The sequence below is a fragment of the Dreissena polymorpha genome, chromosome 6 (genome assembly GCF_020536995.1).
Source record: "Dreissena polymorpha isolate Duluth1 chromosome 6, UMN_Dpol_1.0, whole genome shotgun sequence".
Taxonomy (NCBI): Eukaryota; Metazoa; Mollusca; class Bivalvia; order Myida; family Dreissenidae; genus Dreissena; species Dreissena polymorpha.
The window spans coordinates 60,329,857-60,356,855 of NC_068360.1; the positions used below are offsets into that span (position 1 = coordinate 60,329,857).

Genomic DNA, 26,999 nt, shown 5'->3' on the forward strand with positions numbered 1-26,999 from the left:
GTGTCTTCACACCACCATGGACAGAGTTTGGCTTCATGCTGGACATGACTTTTTTAATATTGATTGTTTATTTTGGTCAATCTTTTCCAGCGCATGTAGCTTTGCTTTTTCCTGTAGCGACACGTCTGTAGTGAGAGCCGATAATTCTTTAAGACTTGCTTCACTTTTCACATTTTTTTAAGTACACTTCAAATTCGTCTTTAACTTTTACGTAACTTGTATAGGTAATTGCTGTTCAATCAGGTTAATTTCACCAACATTACTCTCATAAGTTAAACTACTTACTATGCACAAACTTTCAGTCTCTTTGCGCCATGAAGCAGAACAGCGCTTCCTAAAGTCATCAATTCTCTCTTCATAAAGAGCCCTTCCTTTTGCAGAAAACGGACGTACATGCCGTGTTGACATACAATAAACTTTCTTAAGCCGGTTGAAATACAGATGAGACTTTAGTGCGACCAATTTTGAACGTGGATTTAGTTCGATGTCCAGTACCAGTCATCTCCATCTGCTACTAGCAAAGTGTAGGTCAATTTACTTTTCTGTTCTGGAAACAGATAGCGGACCGATCGTGTCGAAAAAGAACACTGCATGTGGTGGTATTCAGTATTTATTCTTAGATTCATTTCGATGTATGTGGTAAATTGCTGCAATAAAACAAAATAAAAGATGTTCAGTTCTGCAGTAAAGAACAACGAAAATGATGTATTGTAATAAAAAAATACTTTAAATGACTGAAAAAAGGTAAAACGTATAGCCTATATCTAAGTTATAAACAATGACATTGTTACGAAAGCAAAGCTTTGGAAATTACCCTAACATATAGGACATATAGCCTCAACTGGGTCGAAAGGGTAGGTACGACGTAATTTGGGTACGAATAGCATTTACTGAAAAAACTTGAATGAATGAATATACCTCATAAATAATTACTGCCTTAACAAAATACAAGTTATATAGCATTGATAACATGTGGAAACTTACATCATGCGGGGCTATTGACCGGTATAAACGTCTTAAGAAAATGCCGAAATAGCAATATCACGTGGGCTGGTTTTGCACTGGAAAACAATGTTTAAACTCATATTTTTATACTAGCATCTACATTTGCACATTTTCTGAGCTCGAATACTAAAATAAGCAAGATAAGTATGCAGTTTTGTAGAAAAAGTTGTTAAAATAGGAAAACCATGCAAAATAGTGGTTTGTAACATGCCGCAAACATAAATTATTTTTTCTTCTTATTTAAAGTCATCATGGCAACATATTTCTTCATGGCACACCTAACGGATGAAGAAAGACTAAGATTGAAGCATTTATTTGATAATAAATACCAAATAATAAATGAATGCCACATCTGGAAGGGGGCATGCACTCCGAACGGCTATGGTGTTCTGCGGTGTAGTTTCCGCGGCAAAAGGCTAAGGCTTAAAGCTCACCGCGCACTATATTTTCTTGAAACTAAACATGCCATGTCATCAAAAATGCATGTGTCGCATTTATGCCATAATAAACTTTGTGTCAACATCAAGCACTTAAGTTATGAGCCTCAAAACATTAATAACAACAGACAAATATGTGCTCATGAAGGTTTATGTCATGGTCATTATGGCTATTCAGGTTGCAAGATTTGAGGTAATATAAATAGTTTGGACACCTGTCACTGTTGTAAAATTAATGTTACAAATATTGCTGCTACACAGTTAAAGTGTTATATTGTTTTGGTTCTATTTGCACATTTTAATTTCCAAGATTGATTCCATAGTCATGTTCTTTTGTAACTTTACTTGGAGCCTTGTACAATGACTGGGAAAGTACAGCCCTATTCGCCCTTTTTCTGTGGCTTAAATATCGAGATGTCTTGTATTCATGTTTTTGTTTGCGATCACTGTGGTACCGTGCTATGTTCTGTGTGAACATAGCATATCTGTACATCGGATCGCTTGCCTCGATATTAATGCCACAGCGCCCAGCAAGTTGAAGTAAGGATAAGCCACGGCCCACGCTTGCACCGAGTGTTGCGGAGTAGCATAGAGCTGTAAATGATCTTTTCCAGACCATGCTCTTGGGAGCATATGAAAACAGCCTACTGTGCATGTTTTCACATCTGTTAGTATTGTGTAGTTGCACAGTGTCCCTTAGCTGTTGTACTCCACAGTACTTGTCCAAGACCTTCTGCTTTTTTTGTTTGTCTGCTGCTGACAACACAACATTCTTGCCATATGGCAAATACCTTGTACTGTGTCCTTTCAGATGTGCAGTGCAGACAACAGATTTGTGCTTGCAGCTATCGTGTGACCCCGAGAAACAATCTAGAACATAAGTGACTGCTTCTCGAGCCCGGGCAAGGTACAACTCGTCCCCACGCAGAAGCTTCCTCAGTCTGGTAAGTTCGAGCCGTACTCTGGTACGGATAGCTGTAGCTAATTTCTTGCAGTACAGGAGCCTATCCATTCCCTTTGGCTGATTTATGCATGCGGAACGCAAGTGCTTGTGTAGATTTCGCATATTATGAATAAAGCACTTGAAATAGTGGACTTTCTCCTGTACCTTGGCATTGTGCTCCCTCATAGCTTTGGCAAGTGAAGCGCTACCATCAGTGGTCACAGACGTAACTTTTAGAATATTTTGATTTTTGATATTTTCCAAAGATTTTTTAAGAAATATTGCCTCTGCCTGATTAATTGATGTTTCGTCACAATAATTCTTTTTGCAAGATCTGTCTAAATGATTACAGTTGGGTTTGCTGCAAAGTTTATTTCCAATGTGAAGATCTACAGGCAGGTGTTTAGATGTTGTTTTCTCAATTACAGGTGCGAAAACTTGAGTTGCGGTGTCACATCCAGCTTGTGGTCTGCTTGTATACGCGACATCAAACTCCACATCTGTTTCACCGGAACACCCAGCAAGGTTTGAAATACGCCTCACGTATTCCTGATTTTTCACTAGTTGCTGACGTCCCATGTCTTCCACTTGGTCAGCAACAGTGTTCAGCTTCCTCTGCATGCCCCTCTTGTCTGGAGCCTGTATATTGAGGCAGGCCAGCAGTAACTGTATGTCTGATATGCCCAATTTTGAGCACAGCACTGGAAGAAGCAAGCTGACATTCAGGACTCCTAGTGGCTTGCCATGCTTCTGTGGGATGCTGGTGTATAATGGAATTTCATCTGAGCAAAAGTCACAGTTGTGTCATAACACCTTAATATCCACACATAGTCCTTTTCTGTCTGTGATATTGTAATCCAGGCTAGGTTGATCACAGCTGTGATTCCCTATGCACTTGAAAATGTTTCCAAACTGACTTATGTTTACAATGATGTTCTCATTGTCAGATATATTTGCACTTTGTTTCTCAGGCTGTGGTACTGTTTGACGTGGTCGCAGTTTAAAAGGGAGGACGAGTGGATCTCGAGAACGGTTACACGCATTCAAGACATCGTTAGCCACAGAATCACCCAATCGCACGACACTTTCCAGGTCAGGGTCTAAATTCAACGGAATGGAATCTTGATCTTGTTTCTCTACACAGCGCACATGACTGCTGTTATAGTTTGGAAATACTCCTTTTTTGAAAAGTGCACCTTTGTTTTTCCTAGCGCGATTGTTTTTATAACTGTGCTGTGATTTCTTTTGAAGTGATCTCATTTTGAATGGTATTTTATCCAAGGTGTTTTAAAAGATACATCTGCTCAACACTATAGACTTGTAAACAATAAGGCCACTTCATTGTTTTAGCAAATTCTGGTCTTTTTTATCTACATAATGAGTGCAGCAGAGTCAGGTGTCCAGATAGTGTTTGTTTTATTGTACCAATTAGTACACATGCAAATACAGAGGAGTCAAACTTGTATATGGACATAGGATTTAGCTCCCTTGTGCACAGTGCAAACAGAATTCAATAAAGCTGCATTTTGGCTTTAAAACACTGAAGGGCCAGTAGCTTTGGGACTATGTTTGGTCATGATCTATGAATCTAAGTATGTGCTACTCCAGATGGAGTATGGGTATTTTATCCAGTGTCATTTTGTAATCTGTGCACAATTATAGGTTCAAATAACTTTTGAGACTGTACTTTCTCTCGGCATTGACCATGAATGTCAATATTTGGTGCATGTACTATGTATTCATAGTGGAATATACCTCTGTAAGACTGATTGATATATAGAGAATATATGGTTGGTGACTTTTGATATCATGTGATATAAGACGAGTCTGATATGGCGTAGGAAAAGGCGAGGCTTGCCGAGCCTTTTCACACGACATATCGGACGAGTCTTATATCACATGATATCAAAAGTCACCAACCATATATTCTATTTATTATGCCACATTTTAAAGTAAATAAGAAAATATTCACAAAACAAACAAAAACAAACAACCGCTAAACTCATTGATGTAGATACGGTAATAAATATGCAAATTAGTAGCAACCTGATTACATCCGCTAGCGTCTATGCATATATATTTACACATACAAAAATAGTTCGAATGTAAGCAACAAACAATCAAATTTAAACGCACATAATACAAAAATTGAAGCGAGAAATAGAAACTTAAAAGAACAATTTCTGCAATAAAAACACAATACCAATATTTTTTACCATAGCACATTCGACATGTACTTCCAAGAGTACACACCAACCGCTATTTTCAAAGCGAATGTGTAGAGTGAAAATTTCAAACAATAAATACAATAATCAAATGGAACGGGATTTTAACGTAGTGCGCAATTTGGAAGTGATAAGAGTGATTTATTTTTCAACTTGTCCATCTCCGTAATATACGTTTAGTTGTGAGATGTTAACAGTTATCCCAAAAAAACAGGCCTTCACGTGCGAAGTCAAAGTGGGTGGGGAACGCGATTACTTGTGTATTTCGAGTCGCTGGAACTTCATAATGAAGCTGCTTTTGTGCAATATTCAGCGACGTTACCAGCTGTGTGTTAGACGAAACGAAAATGCTTTGGTTTTGCATCGTGTTTTGAGACTGTCAGGGTGACATGATGGATTAATTGCTGTTTGACTGACAATACATGAACATGTTTGTGTTTGGAGACTGCTGAGGTTAATATCTTCACAATTGGGAAATCCCAACATAAGTTGACTGCCAGTTTGATCACTGATCTGCATAATATCAGTGGGAGAGCATGCTGAATCCCGCAGCTTCTGCACCATAATTGTGTTTCCTGGCCGAGTGGTTGGTACAGCGATTTTCCTCCTTCTTTATAAAGTACCGGTAAACGGTACTTTCCCAATCGAACGAAAATTCCCAAATTCCCAAAACGGTACTTTCCCAATCAAGCGAAAATTCCCAAATTCCCAATCGGCATCTGGAAAAATCCCAATCAGCGTCCGAATTTTTTCTCAAAACGATAGAAAGTTTCGTAAAAAACCAACTTTCGGCGAGCGAACAAAGAAAATCGTATAGTTGTGTGTAACCACGCGCTCGATTAATTTCGGGTTTTATTATTCAGCGCATTCAATCAATAGAGTTGTTACTGTTTCCGGTTCTTTTGCCAGGCAGCCAGCGTACTGTTTTACGTCGGTTTGTAACCTTATCGCAGTTTGAAATGAGTCATAATAGCAAATATTATGCCAAAAAACCAATCGGAACCATCTATCACAGGACACATTGACAGCAATAATGATGCTGTGCAGGGAGGGATGCAAGCAACTGAGTGATGATCAAACATCAAAGATTGTTGAAATTTTCACAAAAATGAAAGAGAGAGACATTGCTTTAAAAGAGATTAAAACAACTAGTAATTGATTTGGTGTGTTCTTTATAATATTTTGTTATTTATATAAACTTTATAACTTAATGGTCATTAAGGCATGCCTGCAAATGATTATTTAAATGGGTATGAGTATGAACTGTATGATGTATTCAATAAGACCCAAACTTCACGACGCGATTTTCCCAATTTCAGGATTTCACGACTCGATTTTTCCCAATTTTGAGGTTTTCACGACTCAATTTTTCCCAATCGGACCGGTACGGGTACTTTTCCCAATTGGACAAGGAATTGGTAAGTTTCATTGTTATGTATAGATGCTTAAACACACATGTTTCATTATTTGCAGGGTTGTCATTATGATTGTAAACAAAGGATTATTTTGGAAAAGTAACCGATTCGGCCGGGGATCAAGTGGGCTGCCTAGGCACCCTTGTAGGTCCAGGGCAAGGCCCTGGTAGGGGGGTCAGGAGGCAAGGCCCCCGACCGAAAACGAATTCTAGACATTTTAGGGACAAAATACTGCTATTCTCAGAGCATAAAAAGTTAAAATGAGGTCTAAAAAGAATAGAAAATTTTAAGATTTTCACATGTTTAGTATACTGTACAATGTATATACATATAAACATATATTGATAGATTTTTGCATGTTCCAATTCTATCCATTACTCGATAATCCAGTATTATTACGATTTCTTTTTTTCAAAACCAAATTACGGCAAATATTGACGATGAATGTCGTCCGCCATTTAACGCAAGTGCATATACAAATTGAATTGTGGGATTTGGGAATTCCTATTTAACATGCGTGAATCACGTGACGCGGTTTGAGAGCATTGAAAACCGTTTATATTTAGTAATTACGACAAATCGACGACTCAATCTAAACTGTTACATGTACCTCCTTTCAGAAAAGTTTGCGAAAGTGAAATTCTGAGAATAAAAACGCGTCTTTCATTATATTAAACCAAGTACTTTTCATTCCGGATCGTGATATAACTTGTCAGGTCATTCATGCATGTTGACCTATACGTATGCATAGTTTGGCAATCTCAAAACACGTTATTTATCCGAAATCATTTCCAGATTTCATTATTCACGGAAAATTAAGAAAATTCTAGCAACAGGACACATTTATCGTGTTTTTCATGCACAGATGAAAATCATGCCAAAATTAGACTTCATGTATAACATCACGTCATTCTTCCTCGGAGAAAGCGTGGACTTTAATATTTAGATGCTCAATAACAACTTCGTAACGCAGAGGTCGCTAATATCTTTTATTTTGGTAGAAAATCGAAGAGCATTTTTCAATATGTGAAAACCTTTTCTTTAACTAAAAAAACTAGTTAATTACGCTCTACAGTGCTACATTCGTTGAGATACGGTCAGTAATTATCTGTGAAATGTACAGCTATTTGATACGATTTCACATGTGGTCGGCGTGTATTCAGCTGCCTGAGCGCTGATTGGTTGACGTGCTTACCAAGAAGAATTTGATTGACAGCTGGAAAAGTCAATATTGGCCACTTGCTGAGAGATTCATTGAAAACAGTAGCTCTTAGGTGGAGTTAATGAAATGACTAAATGGGCGTCGCTCTACTATACTACGGTTATTCCTCGTCAATTATTGTCGGTTTGGGTGATCAAAACTTCTGATAGCAATTTTTAAGATTCAGGAAAAACAACCGATTTTCTGGCGATTTTAACCGATGAATTCGATCGGCAATCGGTTAATAATGACAACCCTGATTTGTGCCATTTTTTTTACACCCATTCTCATGCTGATGAACCAATGATCAGTGCCAGTTGTTCTACTGTCGCGAACTGTTTATTCAAAATTGTGGAAAAATGAGTTGCGCACTGTTCGAAATTGTGAAAAAATGAGACACACACTGTACCAAAATTTGAAAAAATGAGTCGCGCACTGTTCAAAATTGTGGGAAACATTAGTTGCCCACTGTTCATTTTGATTTCAAAATTGTTGAAAAATGAGTCCCACACTTTTCATCAATTTAATTTTGAAAAAATGAGTCACGCGCGGTACAAAATTGGTAAAATGAGTTGCTCACTGTTCAATTTTTTGCAAAAAATAAGTCATGCACTGTTCATTCAAAATTGTGGAAAAATGAGTTGCGCACTGTTCAAAATTGTGAAAAAATCATGTCACGCGCTGTACAAAATTTGGAACAATCATTTTCGCACTGTTCAAAAATGGGGGACAATTTTGTGAGGCACTGTTCATTCAAAATTACAAAAAAATAAGTCACAAACTCTTCAAATTGTGAAAACACATGAGTTGCGCACTGTTCAAAATTTGTAAAAATGAGTCGCGCACTGTTCAAAATTTGGAAAAAAATGAGTCGCGCACTGTTAATTCAACATGGTGGAAAAATGAGTCGTGCACTGTACACAATTTTAAAAAATGAGTTGCACACTGTTCAAAATTGTGAACAAATTGAGTCACGCACTGTTCATAAAAAAAATTCACTGTTGAAAACTGTAAACAAATGAGTTGCGCGCTGTGCAACTTTTTTGAAAACATGTGTCGAAAACTGTTCAAAATTGTGTTGCCCACAGATCAACATTGTGAAAAAATGAGTTGCAAACTTTTTATCCCCACGCTTTTTGAAAAAAAGGTGGGGATATTGTGGTTATCTCCGCCGTCCGTCCGTCCGTCTGTCCGTCCGTCCGTCCTGGCCACTATCTCCTCCTACACTAAAAGCACTAGAACCTTGAAACTTACACACATGGTAGCTATGAGGATATGTGCGACCCTGCACTATTTGGAATTTTGATCTGACCCCTGGGTCAAAAGTTATAGCGGTTGGGGTGGGGCCGCGTCAGAAATTATCACTCATTTTTTTAGGTTATTTTACATTTACTTCTTTATTTCTACACCGATTCACTTCAAATTGATACTGGACCTCTCTTATGACAATACTGTCAATCTCAACCATGCATGGCCCCATTCCCAACCCTGGGGCGCCCCGCCCACATAGGCCACACCCACCAAAAATTTCCATTTACTATAATTTTTTCATTTCTACACGGATTCACTTCGAATTGATACTGAACTTTTGTTATGACATTAGGGTCAATCTCAACTATGCATGGCCCCAATCCCAACCCTGGGGCGCCCGCCCACATAGGCCACACCCACCAAAAAATTGCCTTTACTATAATTTTTTCATTTCTACACGGATTCACTTCAAATTGATACTGAACTTCTCTTATGACATTAGGGTCAATCTCAACTATGCATGGCCCCATAACCAACCCTGGGGCCCCGCCCACATAGACCACACCCACCCAAAATTGCCTTTACTATAATTTCTTCATTTCTACACCGATTCACTTCAAATTGATATTGAACTCAGGGCTTTTTTTCCTTCTTTATGAGTGGCCGTGGAAGGACATTTCACAATTTTGAAAAGGACAATTCACAAACCTAACATGGCCGTGAATTTTTACAAAATGGGCCATTTTTCACAATTTTAATAATTTCACGACTCGGTTTTTCACAATTTTAAGAAGTTCGCGACTCAATTTTTCACAATTTTGAAAAGTTTCGCGACTCAATTTGTCACAATTTTGAAAAGATTGCAACTCATTTTTTCACAATTTTGAAAAGTTCGCGACTCATTTTTTCACAAAATAAGGGGGCCAGGGCCGCTTCACAAAGTCAGGAAAAAAAGCCCTGGAACTTCTCTTATGACAATGCAGTCAATCTCAACTATGCATGGCCCCATTACCAACCCTGGGGCGCCCCGCCCACATAGACCACACCCACCCAAAATTGCCTTTTACTATAATTTCTTCATTTCTACACCGATTCACTTCAAATTGATACTGAACCTCTCTTATGACAATACGGTCAATCTCAACTATGCATGGCCCCATTACCAACCCTGGGGCCCCGCCCACATAGACCACACCCGCCCAAAATTGCCTTTTACTATAATTTCTTCATTTCTACACCGATTCACTTCAAATTGATACTGAACTTCTCTTATGACAATACGGTCAATCTCAACTATGACACAATTACCAACCCTGGGGCGCCCTGCCCACATATGTCACACCCACCCAAAATTGCCTTTTACTATAACTTCTTCATTTCTACACCAATTCACTTCTAATTGATGATGAACTTCTCTTATGACAATATGGTCAATCTCAGCTATGCATGGCCCCATTACCAACCCTGGGGCACACCTAGGTCAAACATTCGGCGTGGGGATACGCGTCGGCCTCTGCCGCGCCATTTCTAGTTTAAATTGTGAAAATTTGAGTCGCGAGCTTCTTTAAATTGTGAACATTTGAGTCGCAAATTTCTCAAATTAGGAAAACAAACTCCTATTCCCGTAATAAGCAAAAAAAGCCCCGAGTCCATAATAAAAATATTTTAAGTAAAAAGAAATTCTAAATTATTTTTATAAAAAGTGGAGTTTATACATTTTCATTTTGTATTAATAATATTGTGTCTATTAAAGTTGTAATTTGTTCAAGTTGTGCCATAAACATGTTATTAAAACACTCTATTTTGAAATGTTATCTCCTGTTAGATTTGTTTTATTTTATTATAATATGAAATGTTTTTCTTTTAATGGCAGAAAGTTGCGACCACACATTCCATGGGTGATGATATGATTTATCTACCAAAATTCTTGGCGGCACAGTTCTACCCTCGTCAGTTGCACTTGTCCGAGTCTTTCTCTGCCTCTCAACCAACTCGAGATATTCCCCCCCCCCACAACTGCATCCCGGCACAGCTTCACAGCAACCCATCTTATTAATTTGTCGGAAAGGTAATACTTTTTGTCGACAAATTTATTTTTGAGAGTATTTATGTTATTGTTTTATCTGAACATGTTATAAATCTATATGTCACTAGAGTTATAAAGTTTAAATTTTAATACAAATTATATATCTGGATTTTTATTTTTAACCCTTTGCATGCTGGGAAATTTGTCGTCTGCTAAAATGTCGTCTGCTGAATTTGTAAAATAAGCATTTTCTTCATTTTTTTTCAAAGATTACTATCAGAATAGCAAACAGTTTGAATCCAGATGAGACGCCACAAAACAATAGCAAACAGTTTGGATCCAGATGAGACGCCACGTTTTGTGGCGTCTCATCTGGATCCAAACTGTTTGCAAAGGCCTTCAAAATTCTGTTCCAGCACTGAAAGGGTTAAAGCAGTTATGCAATGAATGTTTGTTGATGTTTTTTTTTCTAAAGGATTCTTTATTTTATTATCAGGTTGACTACACAAATTTCCTGTTTGGTCGTGGAGATAGAATCATTTTTTGTGAAAGTTTGATTTCAGACACTTAAAAATTGAAATTGTCATGTATTATTAGGCATGGCAGGCATTAGCAAAGCATCTCAATCAGGTATTAATTATTTTACTTTGTCAACGTCAATTCATTGTGTATACTTTTCACCTGTTTGCCTTGCTTTTTATAAGAATGACACAAAAAAGGAAAGCATTTGTAAAGTATTAGTTATTTTTTTTTATATAATCTATGACAGTGCTCACTCTGGCCTTCAGAAAATAATAGCCATATTTTTTTTCCTTAAAAAAATAATAGCCAAAACATATGCGGACTTTTCCGCAAAACGGTACTGAAGGCAAAAAGAAAGAAAAAACCATGAATCTCATTTTATCTATGTTTTATTAAATGTATATCTATTGGATTTAAGTTATAATATATATATATATACTTAAAAACAAGCATAATATCAGTGTGTCATTTTCTTATAAAATATTATCATGGCTTTACAATAAAGAATACAATCAATGTTGTGGGTGTGACTTAACAAACCAGATCTCAGCTACAGTTACATACACATAAGAATTAAGGGCAGAGGCCCCAACCCACCCAGAGCACTAATTATACTATTTTTATAGTTTTTCCAATTGCAATTTTTGGTGAATACTCGAAATATTATAAACCACACCTTCCGTATCACCGCATGTGTATTCGTCATTCTATTTTTGCTGTTATGAACTTCGAAAATAAATCATAATGGACGAAACAAATACAGTATCCAAAAACAGTAATCCGAAAAATTGTACGCGTTTTGCACATGAAATATGCATAATATAAAATATTAATATGCATAATCTAAAATGTGCATATCGTTCGACTACTTTATCTCTTAATACGGCGTTTGCCATCGGCCGCAATATTGTAGACAGAGGCCAATATCAATTGTAAATGATTTATTCCAAAAATAACACTTTCGCAATGCCGATCATGTTTACATCAATTAACGTCACAGCGCGTGAGTTAAAATACACCACCTTAGTGTAATTCCAAACACGTGTTTCGTTAAAATTAGCTGACCATGGCATATGCCGGGTCGGGTCCCTTTGAATTGGGAAAGCCAGGTTACCTGGTTAAAAATTGGAATCATTATGTTAAAGCAGACGACAAACAGCGGTAATTACGGGAATAATTAGTTGATGGCGATTAAATAATTATTTCATCAAGCAATGTTCAACGTAATATAATTGCAGAAAAAACGGCGTGCAAAACAAAACCAGCCAACAATATTAGCGGCGATTTTCAATAATGACGATTAAATAATAATTGGCGAAAAATTAACAAAGATCTAACAGTTACCGATAATTGGTAAAGCACAGGGAGATTAAAGACGTTTTTTCCGAAATATATCACTGCTGTCGGACACTGATTGAGAAAAATGCTCTAGGCCACAATGTCGCAGAAGTTATAGACGAGTTAACGCGTGACGTCACACGCACCTGCAAAGTTTAGACTCCGCCCACTGGTTGGCAAAAAGAGTAGGAATTCATATAAGCGCATATAGAGAAGGTTGACGTAATCATCGTTTTTATTGATAATCATGAACTGTATCAAATATAATTTTACTATTTATGTCTGAATAAAACATAAGCATGCGTGGAAATTCATTTTTGAAACGATTATATTGTTGTTATTATTTGTTTTTACTAAAAACGAGCTCTGGAGTGGAACACTATCTACGAGCTCTGTGTGTGGTAACCACAAACATCTCTACTAAACGCATCTTCACGTCCATTTTAGATACACAATTTCAGAAATGGAAATTCTTTTAGAATAAATTAAATTTAATGAAAGAACACAAATATCGATGAAAACAAACAACAAATAGATCGCTTTTTGTTCGCAACATATAGTAACTGATTTTAACCTTAATATATCTGTACAAACTTACCTTGTTACACAACAAATAAATTCATAAATCTAATTGTTTTATTTAATTGTGCGCACCAATTTTGACACTTTTGTTTCAGCATTTCTAACCTGGTGTTTAATTGCACCGTTGTTCGTCACAAGCATATTATCTCGTTATGATCGGAGAATGCCCAGACAATTACACAGAAAACATGCCGGTGTCATAAACATAGGGACCTATACTTTAATTGGGTCCCTGCATAGACCACATGTGGCAGACTTTATGATACCCCCAAATCATCTCTTGGCATATTGAGCAGTCATATATACCGGTAATATTGAGCAAGCCAAAAATTAAAGCCAAAATACGTAATATTTGCTTTAATGAATAATTAAACATATTAAAAAAAGAAGATATTTTTCCGAAACGGATTAACAGGAACATGTGTATTTATATGTTAGCCAGTTTAATCATAATAATAGAGTGCTTTATAACTTTAAATTAAAATTTGTGCAATATTACTGCTAACAATAGATGTATTTAACGCGGGTACCGGCAAATGTAAACTCGGCAATTTAGTGTGAAGATTATACGTTCTCGCAGTGCACGTAACTCCATCATGAAACCAAGCAATCACAATGGATAAACAATATTTGCGTAAAATAAATCAAATAAATATATATATTTATCATAAAATGCTAGATTGTTACATTTATCACTCCTTACTACTTGTTAAGAGATTTCAATATACATGTATGCAAAGACAGTTCAATTTGCACAATATGCAGGTTTTATTTCCATTTGTATAATATTTTTTAAATATTGTAATTCAATGGAAACGAAACGAAAATTCATTAAATGGAAAAGAAAATTACCACAACATTTAACGATTGTTATGTATTCCGTTTTTTATGGCTTTGTTTTATAATTGATTTAATGCGCCTCTTATAATACACTTTCGATCGCAGATGAACAATAACAATATCAACACCGTTATAGTTATAATAAAATAAATATAAGTTTTATAAGTTTTGAAATATCATTTTTTAAAGTCTTACTATAAAAAAAGAATACGGCTAATTTATTGTTTTGTTGTGTGGTATTGTCAGTATTTAGTCTTCCGACCATGTTTACTCTGAGGCTAATAACTAATTTGTATTTTTATAAAGAGGAAATTATATATATGAATATACATTTATTGGTTCTAAATATGATATATTTGCACTATTGTTTAAGAGTTGTAATGTTTATTTCGGATTTTTTATCGTTTAATTGACTTAACAAAAGCCCTTTATACATGTTTTACGTGACTGTAACCAGTGTTTTTGCCAACCAGTCAGTGCGCATGCGCGGAAAATCCCGAATGTAAACAATAACAATTAACTCGTCTATTGACGCGTGTATGACAATACACAGGGTCGAGTGTGTACACAGTTATCTCGTTATCGATTTTTCCTGCTTGATGGCCCGATTTGCAGGCGTTTCGCATTCGCCGGACAACATTTAGAGGCAATTTGTTTTTTTAAGTAGGCGGATAAAATAATCGCCATTTTTTCTAGACAATTTTAAGAAATAATAGCCAGTTGGATAAAATAATCGCCATTGGCGATAATGTCTGGCAGCAGCGTGAGCACTGCTATGACGAGATGTTTAGTGAATATTTGTCATAAATTCTTCTTTAACTTGATCAAATCTGTCATTTTATTTAAAACGTGTTAAGTATATTTGTGTTACGTTTTAAATGTTTATCATTACTGTTTTAAATTGTGTTCATCTGCAGCAAATGAATGGTAGCAGTGCTCATTTGAATTAATTAATTTTTTCCCATTGATTAATGCTCATTTAATTTATATTTCCCTATAGATAAATACTTAATAAAGTGTTAGTTTTGTTTAAAAAAAAACTTCTTGTATATTAATGTTCTAACTTCTGAATAAAATATGAATCGCTGTTTGTTTGCATTTAAATCAAAGAAGCGACATACCACGCCTACAAAAAAGTAGTTCTCAGAATGAGCGGGGCTAAAACATGGAACGCTAAAAAAAATCATTAAGTAAACCAAATATGGGCGGAGTTTTAAAACGGATATTGATGGGCGGAGCTTAAAACTGTTATCGGATGGGTATCTGATAACACTTTCAAATATCATGTCAGCGTCTCCAACGTAAATGCGCTGTCGTGGCATAATAATATCAATTATCATTTTAAACATTTGACCAATAACTTGTGCTTCTCTAATAAATAGAGTCAAATGTTGTGAATAGGAACACTATTTGTTGGATTATTTCTGTTCTGGTTGTTTCCCTTGAATTGTGTGAAATTTTGGAATTACTGTAAAATACAAACAAAACACAGTATACAGTTAAGAAATGTTGCATTTAATTCATTAAACATTATATTTCAATATAACAAAAGCTTTTTGTGTAATCATGCATATATTAAAAAACTTAATAGCAAAATGCAAAATTTTAAAATTCTATTTATCATACAAAAAATGATACAAATATTCCAAAAATGTGTTGCGGTAACAAATCGAACATAATTTAGCATATATCTTTTAACCGCTATGGTTTAGATTATGAAAAACAAAGGGAGGTAATAATGTTAAAAAACATTGCTAATTTTAGGAAAATTTCACGTGTGCTGGTTTTGCACTGGAAAACAATGTTTAAACTCATATTTTTATACTAGCATCTACATTTGCACATTTTCTGAGCTCGAATACTAAAATAAGCAAGATAAGTATGCAGTTTTGTAGAAAAAGTTGTTAAAATAGGAAAACCATGCAAAATAGTGGTTTGTAACATGCCGCAAACATAAATTATTTTTTCTTCTTATTTAAAGTCATCATGGCAACATATTTCTTCATGGCACACCTAACAGATGAAGAAAGACTAAGATTGAAGCATTTATTTGATAATAAATACCAAATAATAAATGAATGCCACATCTGGAAGGGGGCATGCACTCCGAACGGCTATGGTGTTCTGCGGCGTAGTTTCCGCGGCAAAAGGCTAAGGCTTAAAGCTCACCGCGCACTATATTTTCTTGAAACTAAACATGCCATGTCATCAAAAATGCATGTGTCGCATTTATGCCATAATAAACTTTGTGTCAACATCAAGCACTTAAGTTATGAGCCTCAAAACATTAATAACAACAGACAAATATGTGCTCATGAAGGTTTATGTCATGGTCATTATGGCTATTCAGGTTACAAGATTTGAGGTAATATAAATAGTTTGGACACCTGTCACTGTTGTAAAATTAATGTTACAAATATTGCTGCTACACAGTTAAATTGTTGTATTGTTTTGGTTCTATTTACACATTTTAATTTCCAAGATTGATTCCATAGTCATGTTCTTTTGTAACTTTACTTGGAGCCTTGTACAATGACTGGGAAAGTACAGCCCTATTCGCCCTTTTTCTGTGGCTTAAATATCGAGATGTCTTGTATTCATGTTTTTGTTTGCGATCACTGTGGTACCGTGCTATGTTCTGTGTGAACATAGCATATCTGTACATCGGATCGCTTGCCTCGATATTAATGCCACAGCGCCCAGCAAGTTGAAGTAAGGATAAGCCACGGCCCACGCTTGCACCGAGTGTTGTGGAGTAGCATAGAGCTGTAAATGATCTTTTCCAGACCATGCTCTTGGGAGCATATGAAAACAGCCTACTGTGCATGTTTTCACATCTGTTAGTATTGTGTAGTTGCACAGTGTCCCTTAGCTGTTGTACTCCACAGTACTTGTCCAAGACCTTCTGCTTTTTTTGTTTGTCTGCTGCTGACAACACAACATTCTTGCCATATGGCAAATACCTTGTACTGTGTCCTTTCAGATGTGCAGTGCAGACAACAGATTTGTGCTTGCAGCTATCGTGTGACCCCGAGAAACAATCTAGTGACTGCTTCTCGAGCCCGGGCAAGGTACAACTCGTCCCCACGCAGAAGCTTCCTCAGTCTGGTAAGTTCGAGCCGTACTCTGGTACGGATAGCTGTAGCTAATTTCTTGCAGTACAGGAGCCTATCCGTTCCCTTTGGCTGCTTTATGCATGCGGAACGCAAGTGCTTGTGTAGATTTCGCATATTATGAATAAAGCACTTGAAATGTTGGACTTTCTCCTGTACCTTGGCATTGTGCTCCCTCATAGCTTTGGCAAGTGAAGCACTACCATCAGTGGTCACAGACTTAACTTTTAGAATATTTTGATTTTTGATATTTTCCAAAGATTTTTTAAGAAATATTGCCTCTGCCTGATTAATTGATGTTTCGTCACAATAATTCTTTTTGCAAGATCTGTCTAAATGATTACAGTTGGGTTTGCTGCAAAGTTTATTTCCAATGTGAAGATCTACAGGCAGGTGTTTAGATGTTGTTTTCTCAATTACAGGTGCGAAAACTTGAGTTGCGGTGTCACATCCAGCTTGTGTTCTGCTTGTATACGCGACATCAAACTCCACATCTGTTTCACCGGAACACCCAGCAAGGTTTGAAATACGCCTCACGTATTCCTGATTTTTCACTAGTTGCTGACGTCCTATGTCTTCCACTTGGTCAGCAACAGTGTTCAGCTTCCTCTGCATGCCCCTCTTGTCTGGAGCCTGTATATTGAGGCAGGCCAGCAGTAACTGTATGTCTGATATGCCCAATTTTGAGCACAGCACTGGAAGAAGCAAGCTGACATTCAGGACTCCTAGTGGCTTGCCATGCTTCTGTGGGATGCTGGTGTATAATGGAATTTCATCTGAGCAAAAGTCACAGTTGTGGCATAACACCTTAATATCCACACATAGTCCTTTTCTGTCTGTGATATTGTAATCCAGGCTAGGTTGATCACAGCTGTGATTCCCTATGCACTTGAAAATGTTTCCAAACTGACTTATGTTTACAATGATGTTCTCATTGTCAGATATATTTGCACTTTGTTTCTCAGGCTGTGGTACTGTTTGACGTGGTCGCAGCTTAAAAGGGAGGACGAGTGGATTTCGAGAACGGTTACACGCATTCAAGACATCGTTAGCCACAGAATCACCCAATCGCACGACACTTTCCAGGTCAGGGTCTAAATTCAACGGAATGGAATCTTGATCTTGTTTCTCTACACAGCGCACATGACTGCTGTTATAGTTTGGAAATACTCCTTTTTTGAAAAGTGCACCTTTGTTTTTCCGAGCGCGATTGTTTTTATAACTGTGCTGTGATTTCTTTTGAAGTGATCTCATTTTGAATGGTATTTTATCCAAGGTGTTTTAAAAGATACATCTGCTCAACACTATAGACCTGTAAACAATAAGGCCACTTCATTGTTTTAGCAAATTCTGGTCTTTTTTATCTACATAATGAGTGCAGCAGAGTCAGGTGTCCAGATAGTGTTTGTTTTATTGTACCAATTAGTACACATGCAAATACAGAGGAGTCAAACTTGTATATGGACATAGGATTTAGCTCCCTTGTGTACAGTGAAAACAGAATTCAATAAAGCTGCATTTTGGCTTTAAAACACTGAAGGGCCAGTAGCTTTGGGACTGTTTGGTCATGATCTATGAATCTAAGTATGTGCTACTCCAGATGGAGTATGGGTATTTTATCCAGTGTCATTTTGTAATCTGTGCACAATTATAGGTTCAAATAACTTTTGAGACTGTACTTTCTCTCGGCATTGACCATGAATGTCAATATTTGGTGCATGTACTATGTATTCATAGTGGAATATACCTCTGTAAGACTGATTGATATTGTCAATTATCATTTTAAACATTTTACCAACAACTTGTGCTTCTCTAATAAATAGAGTCAAATGTTGTGAATAGGAACACTATTTGTTGGATTATTTCTGTTCTGGTTGTTTCCCTTGAATTGTGTGAAATTTTGGAATTACTGTAAAATACAAACAAAACACAGTATACAGTTAAGAAATGTTGCGTTTAATTCATTAAACATTATATTTCAATATAACAAAAGCTTTTTGTGTAATCATGCATATATTAAAAAACTTAATAGCAAAATGCAAAATTTTAAAATTCTGTTTATCATACAAAAAATGATACAAATATTCCACAAATGTGTTGCGGTAACAAATCGAACATAATTTAGCATATATCTTTTAACCGCTATGGTTTAGATTATGAAAAACAAAGGGAGGTAATAATGTTAAAAAACATTGCTAATTTTAGGAAAATTTCACGTGTGCTGGTTTTGCACTGGAAAACAATGTTTAAACTCATATTTTTATACTAGCATCTACATTTGCACATTTTCTGAGCTCGAATACTAAAATAAGCAAGATAAGTATGCAGTTTTGTAGAAAAAGTTGTTAAAATAGGAAAACCATGCAAAATAGTGGTTTGTAACATGCCGCAAACATAAATTATTTTTTCTTCTTATTTAAAGTCATCATGGCAACATATTTCTTCATGGCACACCTAACAGATGAAGAAAGACTAAGATTGAAGCATTTATTTGATACTAGTAATACATACCAAATAATAAATGAATGCCACATCTGGAAGGGGGCATGCACTCTGAACGGCTATGGTGTTCTGCGGTGTAGTTTCCGCGGCAAAAGGCTAAGGCTTAAAGCTCACCGCGCACTATATTTTCTTGAAACTAAACATGCCATGTCATCAAAAATGCATGTGTCACATTTATGCCATAATAAACTTTGTGTCAACATCAAGCACTTAAGTTATGAGCCTCAAAACATTAATAACAACAGACAAATATGTGCTCATGAAGGTTTATGTCATGGTCATTATGGCTATTCAGGTTGCAAGATTTGAGGTAATATAAATAGTTTGGACACCTGTCACTGTTGTAAAATTAATGTTACAAATATTGCTGCTACACAGTTAAATTGTTATATTGTTTTTGGTTCTATTTACACATTTTAATTTCCAAGATTGATTCCATAGTCATGTTCTTTTGTAACTTTACTTGGAGCCTTGTACAATGACTGGGAAAGTACAGCCCTATTCGCCCTTTTTCTGTGGCTTAAATATCGAGATGTTATGTATTCATGTTTTTGTTTGCGATCACTGTGGTACCGTGCTATGTTCTGTGTGAACATAGCATATCTGTACATCGGATCGCTTGCCTCGATATTAATGCCACAGCGCCCAGCAAGTTGAAGTAAGGATAAGCCACGGCCCACGCTTGCACCGAGTGTTGTGGAGTAGCATAGAGCTGTAAATGATCTTTTCCAGACCATGCTCTTGGGAGCATATGAAAACAGCCTACTGTGCATGTTTTCACATCTGTTAGTATTGTGTAGTTGCACAGTGTCCCTTAGCTGTTGTACTCCACAGTACTTGTCCAAGACCTTCTGCTTTTTTTGTTTGTCTGCTGCTGACAACACAACATTCTTGCCATATGGCAAATACCTTGTACTGTGTCCTTTCAGATGTGCAGTGCAGACAACAGATTTGTGCTTGCAGCTATCGTGTGACCCCGAGAAACAATCTAGAACATTAGTGACTGCTTCTCGAGCCCGGGCAAGGTACAACTCGTCCCCACGCAGAAGCTTCCTCAGTCTGGTAAGTTCGAGCCGTACTCTGGTACGGATAGCTGTAGCTAATTTCTTGCAGTACAGGAGCCTATCCATTCCCTTTGGCTGATTTATGCATGCGGAACGCAAGTGCTTGTGTAGATTTCGCATATTATGAATAAAGCACTTGAAATGTTGGACTTTCTCCTGTACCTTGGCATTGTGCTCCCTCATAGCTTTGGCAAGTGAAGCACTACCATCAGTGGTCACAGACGTAACTTTTAGAATATTTTAATTTTTTTGATATTTTCCAAAGATTTTTTAAGAAATATTGCCTCTGCCTGATTAATTGATGTTTCGTCACAATAATTCTTTTTGCAAGATCTGTCTAAATGATTACAGTTGGGTTTGCTGCAAAGTTTATTTCCAATGTGAAGATCTACATGCAGGTGTTTAGATGTTGTTTTCTCAATTACAGGTGCGAAAACTTGAGTTGCGGTGTCACATCCAGCTTCTGTTCTGCTTGTATACGCGACATCAAACTCCACATCTGTTTCACCGGAACACCCAGCAAGGTTTGAAATACGCCTCACGTATTCCTGATTTTTCACTAGTTGCTGACGTCCTATGTCTTCCACTTGGTCAGCAACAGTGTTCAGCTTCCTCTGCATGCCCCTCTTGTCTGGAGCCTGTATATTGAGGCAGGCCAGCAGTAACTGTATGTCTGATATGCCCAATTTTGAGCACAGCACTGGAAGAAGCAAGCTGACATTCAGGACTCCTAGTGGCTTGCCATGCTTCTGTGGGATGCTGGTGTATAATGGAATTTCATCTGAGCAAAAGTCACAGTTGTGGCATAACACCTTAATATCCACACATAGTCCTTTTCTGTCTGTGATATTGTAATCCAGGCTAGGTTGATCACAGCTGTGATTCCCTATGCACTTGAAAATGTTTCCAAACTGACTTATGTTTACAATGATTATCTCATTGTCAGATATATTTGCACTTTGTTTCTCAGGCTGTGGTACTGTTTGACGTGGTCGCAGTTTAAAAGGGAGGACGAGTGGATCTCGAGAACGGTTACACGCATTCAAGACATCGTTAGCCACAGAATCACCCAATTGCACGACACTTTCCAGGTCAGGGTCTAAATTCAACTGAATGGAATCTTGATCTTGTTTCTCTACACAGCGCACATGACTGCTGTTATAGTTTGGAAATACTCCTTTTTTGAAAAGTGCACCTTTGTTTTTCCGAGCGCGATTGTTTTTATAACTGTGCTGTGATTTCTTTTGAAGTGATCTCATTTTGAATGGTATTTTATCCAAGGTGTTTTAAAAGATACATCTGCTCAACACTATAGACTTGTAAACAATAAGGCCACTTCATTGTTTTAGCAAATTCTGGTCTTTTTTATCTACATAATGAGTGCAGCAGAGTCAGGTGTCCAGATAGTGTTTGTTTTATTGTACCAATTAGTACACATGCAAATACAGAGTAGTCAAACTTGTATATGGACATAGGATTTAGCTCCCTTGTGTACAGTGAAAACAGAATTCAATAAAGCTGCATTTTGGCTTTAAAACACTGAAGGGCCAGTAGCTTTGGGACTATGTTTGGTCATGATCTATGAATCTAAGTATGTGCTACTCCAGATGGAGTATGGGTATTTTATCCAGTGTCATTTTGTAATCTGTGCACAATTATAGGTTCAAATAACTTTTGAGACTGTACTTTCTCTCGGCATTGACCATGAATGTCAATATTTGGTGCATGTACTATGTATTCATAGCGGAATATACCTCTGTAAGACTGATTGATATTGTCAATTATCATTTTAAACATTTGACCAATAACTTGTGCTTCTCTAATAAATAGAGTCAAATGTTGTGAATAGGAACACTATTTGTTGGATTATTTCTGTTCTGGTTGTTTCCCTTGAATTGTGTGAAATTTTGGAATTACTGTAAAATACAAACAAAACACAGTATACAGTTAAGAAATGTTGCATTTAATTCATTAAACATTATATTTCAATATAACAAAAGCTTTTTGTGTTATCATGCATATATTAAAAAACTTAAGGTGGCAGGGGATATATCAGTGAAAGGGGAAATTACATATCTTTAGGGTAGGGGTAACCTATGGTCTTTAAAAATCAATTGGGTATTTATAAGATGTATTTCTTGTGTTAGGTTTGAGAAAGAATGTCTCAAAATTTTGGAAAAAAACATTGAAACTCATGACAGCTCCCTAGCAAGTAAATTTTGAATCTTCAAAAAGGAGGTTTTCACTTTTGGCGGAAGTCAATATTTCACGCTGCAGAAACAGAACAGAACTTTGGAGGTAAATTGTGAAAAATCTAAACGTATGGGAGACACTTTTCTATGTGAATAAACACAGCACAGGGATGAAATTAATGAGTAATGTAGCCAAAACTAGGATTGCATTCTGTTTGAATGTACTGTGCATGCCATGAAATGGGTCAAATTTCTTAAGTTTTCATTAAAAATGAGGTGGGTGGGGGGAAAGATCAAGGGCCATAGTTTCACAAGTGAAGAAACCAGCCTTGTGTTTGACTGTATTTTCAATGTATGTTGCCTATGTTATGACACTGACACAAAAAGACTTTCTTGTGTCACTTTTTGTTTTGATGAAATGGATTTTACTGTTTGCGGCCTTTCGGAACTCGAAATTTGGTCAAAAATATATCCCCTTCCCCCTAAAAGGTTACAATATACCAAAAGATTTCCTACACAAATTCAATGTAAAAGCAATAACTTCAACAAAAAATAAAGTCAAACTTTTGCGCATAGAGACCCCCATAACCATACCTTTTCTTAAAGAGCATTCCAAGTCGCAATGATTTAGACAATAAAAAAGGGGGGTCATGCGTTTTGCAAGAAAGAACTCGATGCGAATCAGCGGTCACTGTTTTACAGCCATCAATTTACCGGGTTCGCACCAGTGGATGAGGGTTTCCCGCCATCTGTCAAAGTCTCATGTAGTCTTTAACCTTCAAGCAAATGAGTGAATTTCTGTTAAACATCAATGTTTTCCCTACCACATGCACAAAGAAACATTCTAAAATAAAGTCATGGCAAGTGCCCACACAGAGAATTGTGTCTTCTTATAAATGATGTTCAGGTTTTTAAAGAGTATAGCATTGCACTCCAAAAAGATTTAGTATATTGTAACCTAAAATTCGTAGGTGAACAAACACCGATATATCCAAGGGAAGTAAGCAGCGCAATATTATACGGTAACATATGATCCATATAGCCAGCACAAAGGTTTTGTTAAAAATGTATACAAATTGCTAGAATAATTAGTTTGTTTCTCATTGATTTCCGTTTTGTTGTTTGACAATATATTTTTAAAAGGATAAAAACAAAACAAAGAAATGTTCATTTACATAGAAAAACAAATTTTGCTTTCGTGTTCGCTGGGTCGTCTGCACTGAGGAAGGTATAGCGTCCATGATCTTAATTTATGGAAGACATAATTGTAAATATCTTTGATCTTCATCAGTTTTTTTGCCAAAAATGATATACATGTACTTAAATTAGTATTGAATTCAGTATTTATGAAGATGGCTGGTCTTCTGATAAACAAGAATTGTAATCAGGCCTTCTTGTATAAATTAATCATGTTAAAATTGCCAGAAACCAGCTTTTTATGGCTTTGTACTTTTAAATAAAATCTACCAATTAATCGCTACTTACAAATAATGTTTGAAATTAGCAGGAAATGATTTTCAGTGCGCAAATATTATGATTATGCATTTAAGAAGTGCAAGACATATATTGAAGTATAAAGAATAGGCGGTGTGCGGTAAAAATGCCAGAGGTAAAAATGCCATAGGTAAAAATGCCATAGGTAAAAATGCCAGCGGTATAAATGCCAGAGGTAAAGTGGTAAAAATGCCATAGGTAAAAATGCCAGACGTTATATAGTAAAACAGATTTTTGAGCAATATTTTTTAAGGATATTGAGTATTGTACGGAAACATTTTTTTTAATTGAACATGTTGTTAATGGTTGGGAATTTGTGTTTCTTTGATGAATCTGTCATTCAAGAAAACTTGTTAAATTCATTGTAAAAGGATATTGAGTATTGTACAGAAACATTTTTTTAATTAAACATGTTGTTTGAGAATAATGTGTCAGTAATACATGTATTCTAAAGATTCACATGCTTTTTTTAAGAAATGAAAGATTCAAATGTGTCTTATTTATATTGTATCTGTGTCTTAAATGTGTCTTATTTATATGTGACTACGTGCTTATTTTTTGAAGAAATGAAAGATTCATATGTGTCATATTTGTATTTTATCCATGTCTTAAATGTGTCTTGTTTAAGACTACATGCTATACCGCCAGTGCGATGCAATAGATCTTATTTCTTAATCTCCACTTTCACACTTAGCGCTGTCTTTAATTAGGCTACCTCTATTTCAAGGACAGATTACTGAAAACTAAATAAAAAGTACAACGGTGATGTTGATCCATGTTGATGTTGATTCTAGTTCGATCATATTTAAGTAAATAATATTAGTTCGGAATTATACAATTGCGTATGATATGGTTAGAATATATAGACATTTATTAACATTTATTAACTGTACTGATTTCCACATCAAATAATGATTTTACCTGTATTATTTGCCATTGAAAGCGTATTTAAAATAATAATGGTAAATTAAACGGACGCTTTCAATAATTGTCATTAAATATTTCAAACGGTATAAATATAAGACAATGGTAGAGCGTTTACTATTTATTGAAGTATTTTTAAGGTACACAACAATTTAGCAATAAATGAAATCAGTTATTTTGGCAGTAAATCCAATTTTTCCAGTACAGTAGCCAGGTGCCTGTGTATTGAGCTAATAAGAAAGCGGTTACTAGATTTACCGAAAGCGCGCGCTTTCGGTATCGGAAGATTATTTGTAGTATTTATCGAACTATTTTACAGTTGCGCACTACGGTACGTTTAAACAAGTTATTGGAAGCGTTTGAGATCGCAATACTTGTTAACATCCGTAAAGGATTAATATGATGATACATTATTTGTTTTTCTTTTTTTCTCAAAAATATTTTTTATTAATTTGCATGTGTATGTGTTTCAGGTGAAAGGAAATGGGCTTCCTGTTACCTATGCACTCCAACCACCCGACTTAAAAGCAGTACATCGAATAGCTAGTTTTTTTCAGTCTTTCAGTTAACGGATTAATTGAGTTGCGTTCTGAGAAAACTGGGCATATTGCATGTGCTTAAAGTGTCATACCAGATTAGCTTGTGCAGTCCGCACAGGCTAATCTGGGACGACACTTTCCGCACATGCAATATGCCCAGTTTTCTCAAAACGCGACTCAATTAATGGATGTCAAAAATTATTTAACCGGTTAATTGTTTAAAAACATGTTGCATCCCTCACAGTAGTGATTGTTTAGTTATAAAAAGAGTATTTCTGTTATGAAATGAATAAAATAAATAAACGTGTGTTATTTTATTTGTCGTCACTCTTGTGCACAATAATACAAAGTCAACCATTCACTTGCATTGAATGAGATACTTAACACCTGGAAAAAACCCCAGCCCGAGCACACACTTTCTCAAGCACAAGAACAATTGACACATACAGTGTGTAATGCGCTAAAGAAATTATATTCCACCTTCCACAAGTAATTAGCGCCGTCTTTAATAATCGAGACCTATATTTAAAGAGCAGATTACTGAGAACTTAATAAGAAAAAGCCGAATAATTAGAAGCATACGGTTATAGCACATATATATATTGTTGTTTCCAAAAGCTCACAATTTGAAGCGGCAATGTGTTTCATTTTGATGTGACATTAAATCTCAAGATGACACATGAGTATAAGCAGGTTGCTAATACACTTTTTATCATATGGATTACAATTGTTAAATACAAATTAAGGGTATACGGTTTGAAAAGTAGCGCCGTTCACGATTTAACTGAATACGACACTGAAGTTATTTTATGGAAAAAACCCATCTCAAACACAGTGATCATTGATTTTCGACCATTTTATTCAACAAAAAATGTGTTTCCTTCACAGTTTATTTATGGAACGCTTGAAGGCGCTATTATTATTGCGGACGGTTAACAAATTCAGTTATCATGTAGTTATGAACGGCATAAGACACACATTTGTAGTACAGAAGCAGGCTGATGTATTTATTGAACGTGAATAAAATCATCAACTAAAATGTTTTGAAATTATAAATTTGCCTAGAATAACTGCATAACATTATTCATCTAGCGGCCAAGTGCACGAATCTGCGCTCGACCGCTGTTGGGATAGCTTAAATACGATAGTTTAAATCGAATTCATTTAATAAAGTACAAACATTTTATTTCGGAGCAATTGTGTAGTTGTGCTCCCCATTGAGACCGAGAGGTCGCGGGTTCAATTTTTGAGGAGCGTTTGTAAGATATTTGGTGTGGTGGTAGTGCTACATCAAACTGTATGTGAGTAAGAAACGTGTTTCTTGTAAATAAAATCAATTTAAACGGACTTGTTCACGGATTGTCGTATTTTGGAAACAATCTCACT

At 36.1% G+C, this 26,999-nt stretch overlaps 1 long non-coding RNA gene across 5 annotated transcripts; it reads left to right on the forward strand.

The window, feature by feature from the left end:
• The first annotated feature begins 1,740 nt into the window (after positions 1-1,740).
• Positions 1,741-25,921, forward strand: LOC127834611 (uncharacterized). Of its 5 annotated transcripts, XR_008028021.1 has the most exons (8): positions 1,741-2,386; positions 2,814-2,910; positions 3,357-3,477; positions 16,769-16,893; positions 17,321-17,417; positions 17,864-17,984; positions 20,330-20,462; positions 20,892-20,925. It is a non-coding gene; the product is annotated as an uncharacterized LOC127834611 (long non-coding RNA). The 5 variants fall into 5 exon arrangements; XR_008028022.1 differs by lacking the exons at positions 17,864-17,984; positions 20,330-20,462; positions 20,892-20,925 and adding exons at positions 21,435-21,555; positions 25,548-25,921; XR_008028020.1 differs by lacking the exons at positions 16,769-16,893; positions 17,321-17,417; positions 17,864-17,984.
• Positions 25,922-26,999: the final 1,078 nt, after the last annotated feature.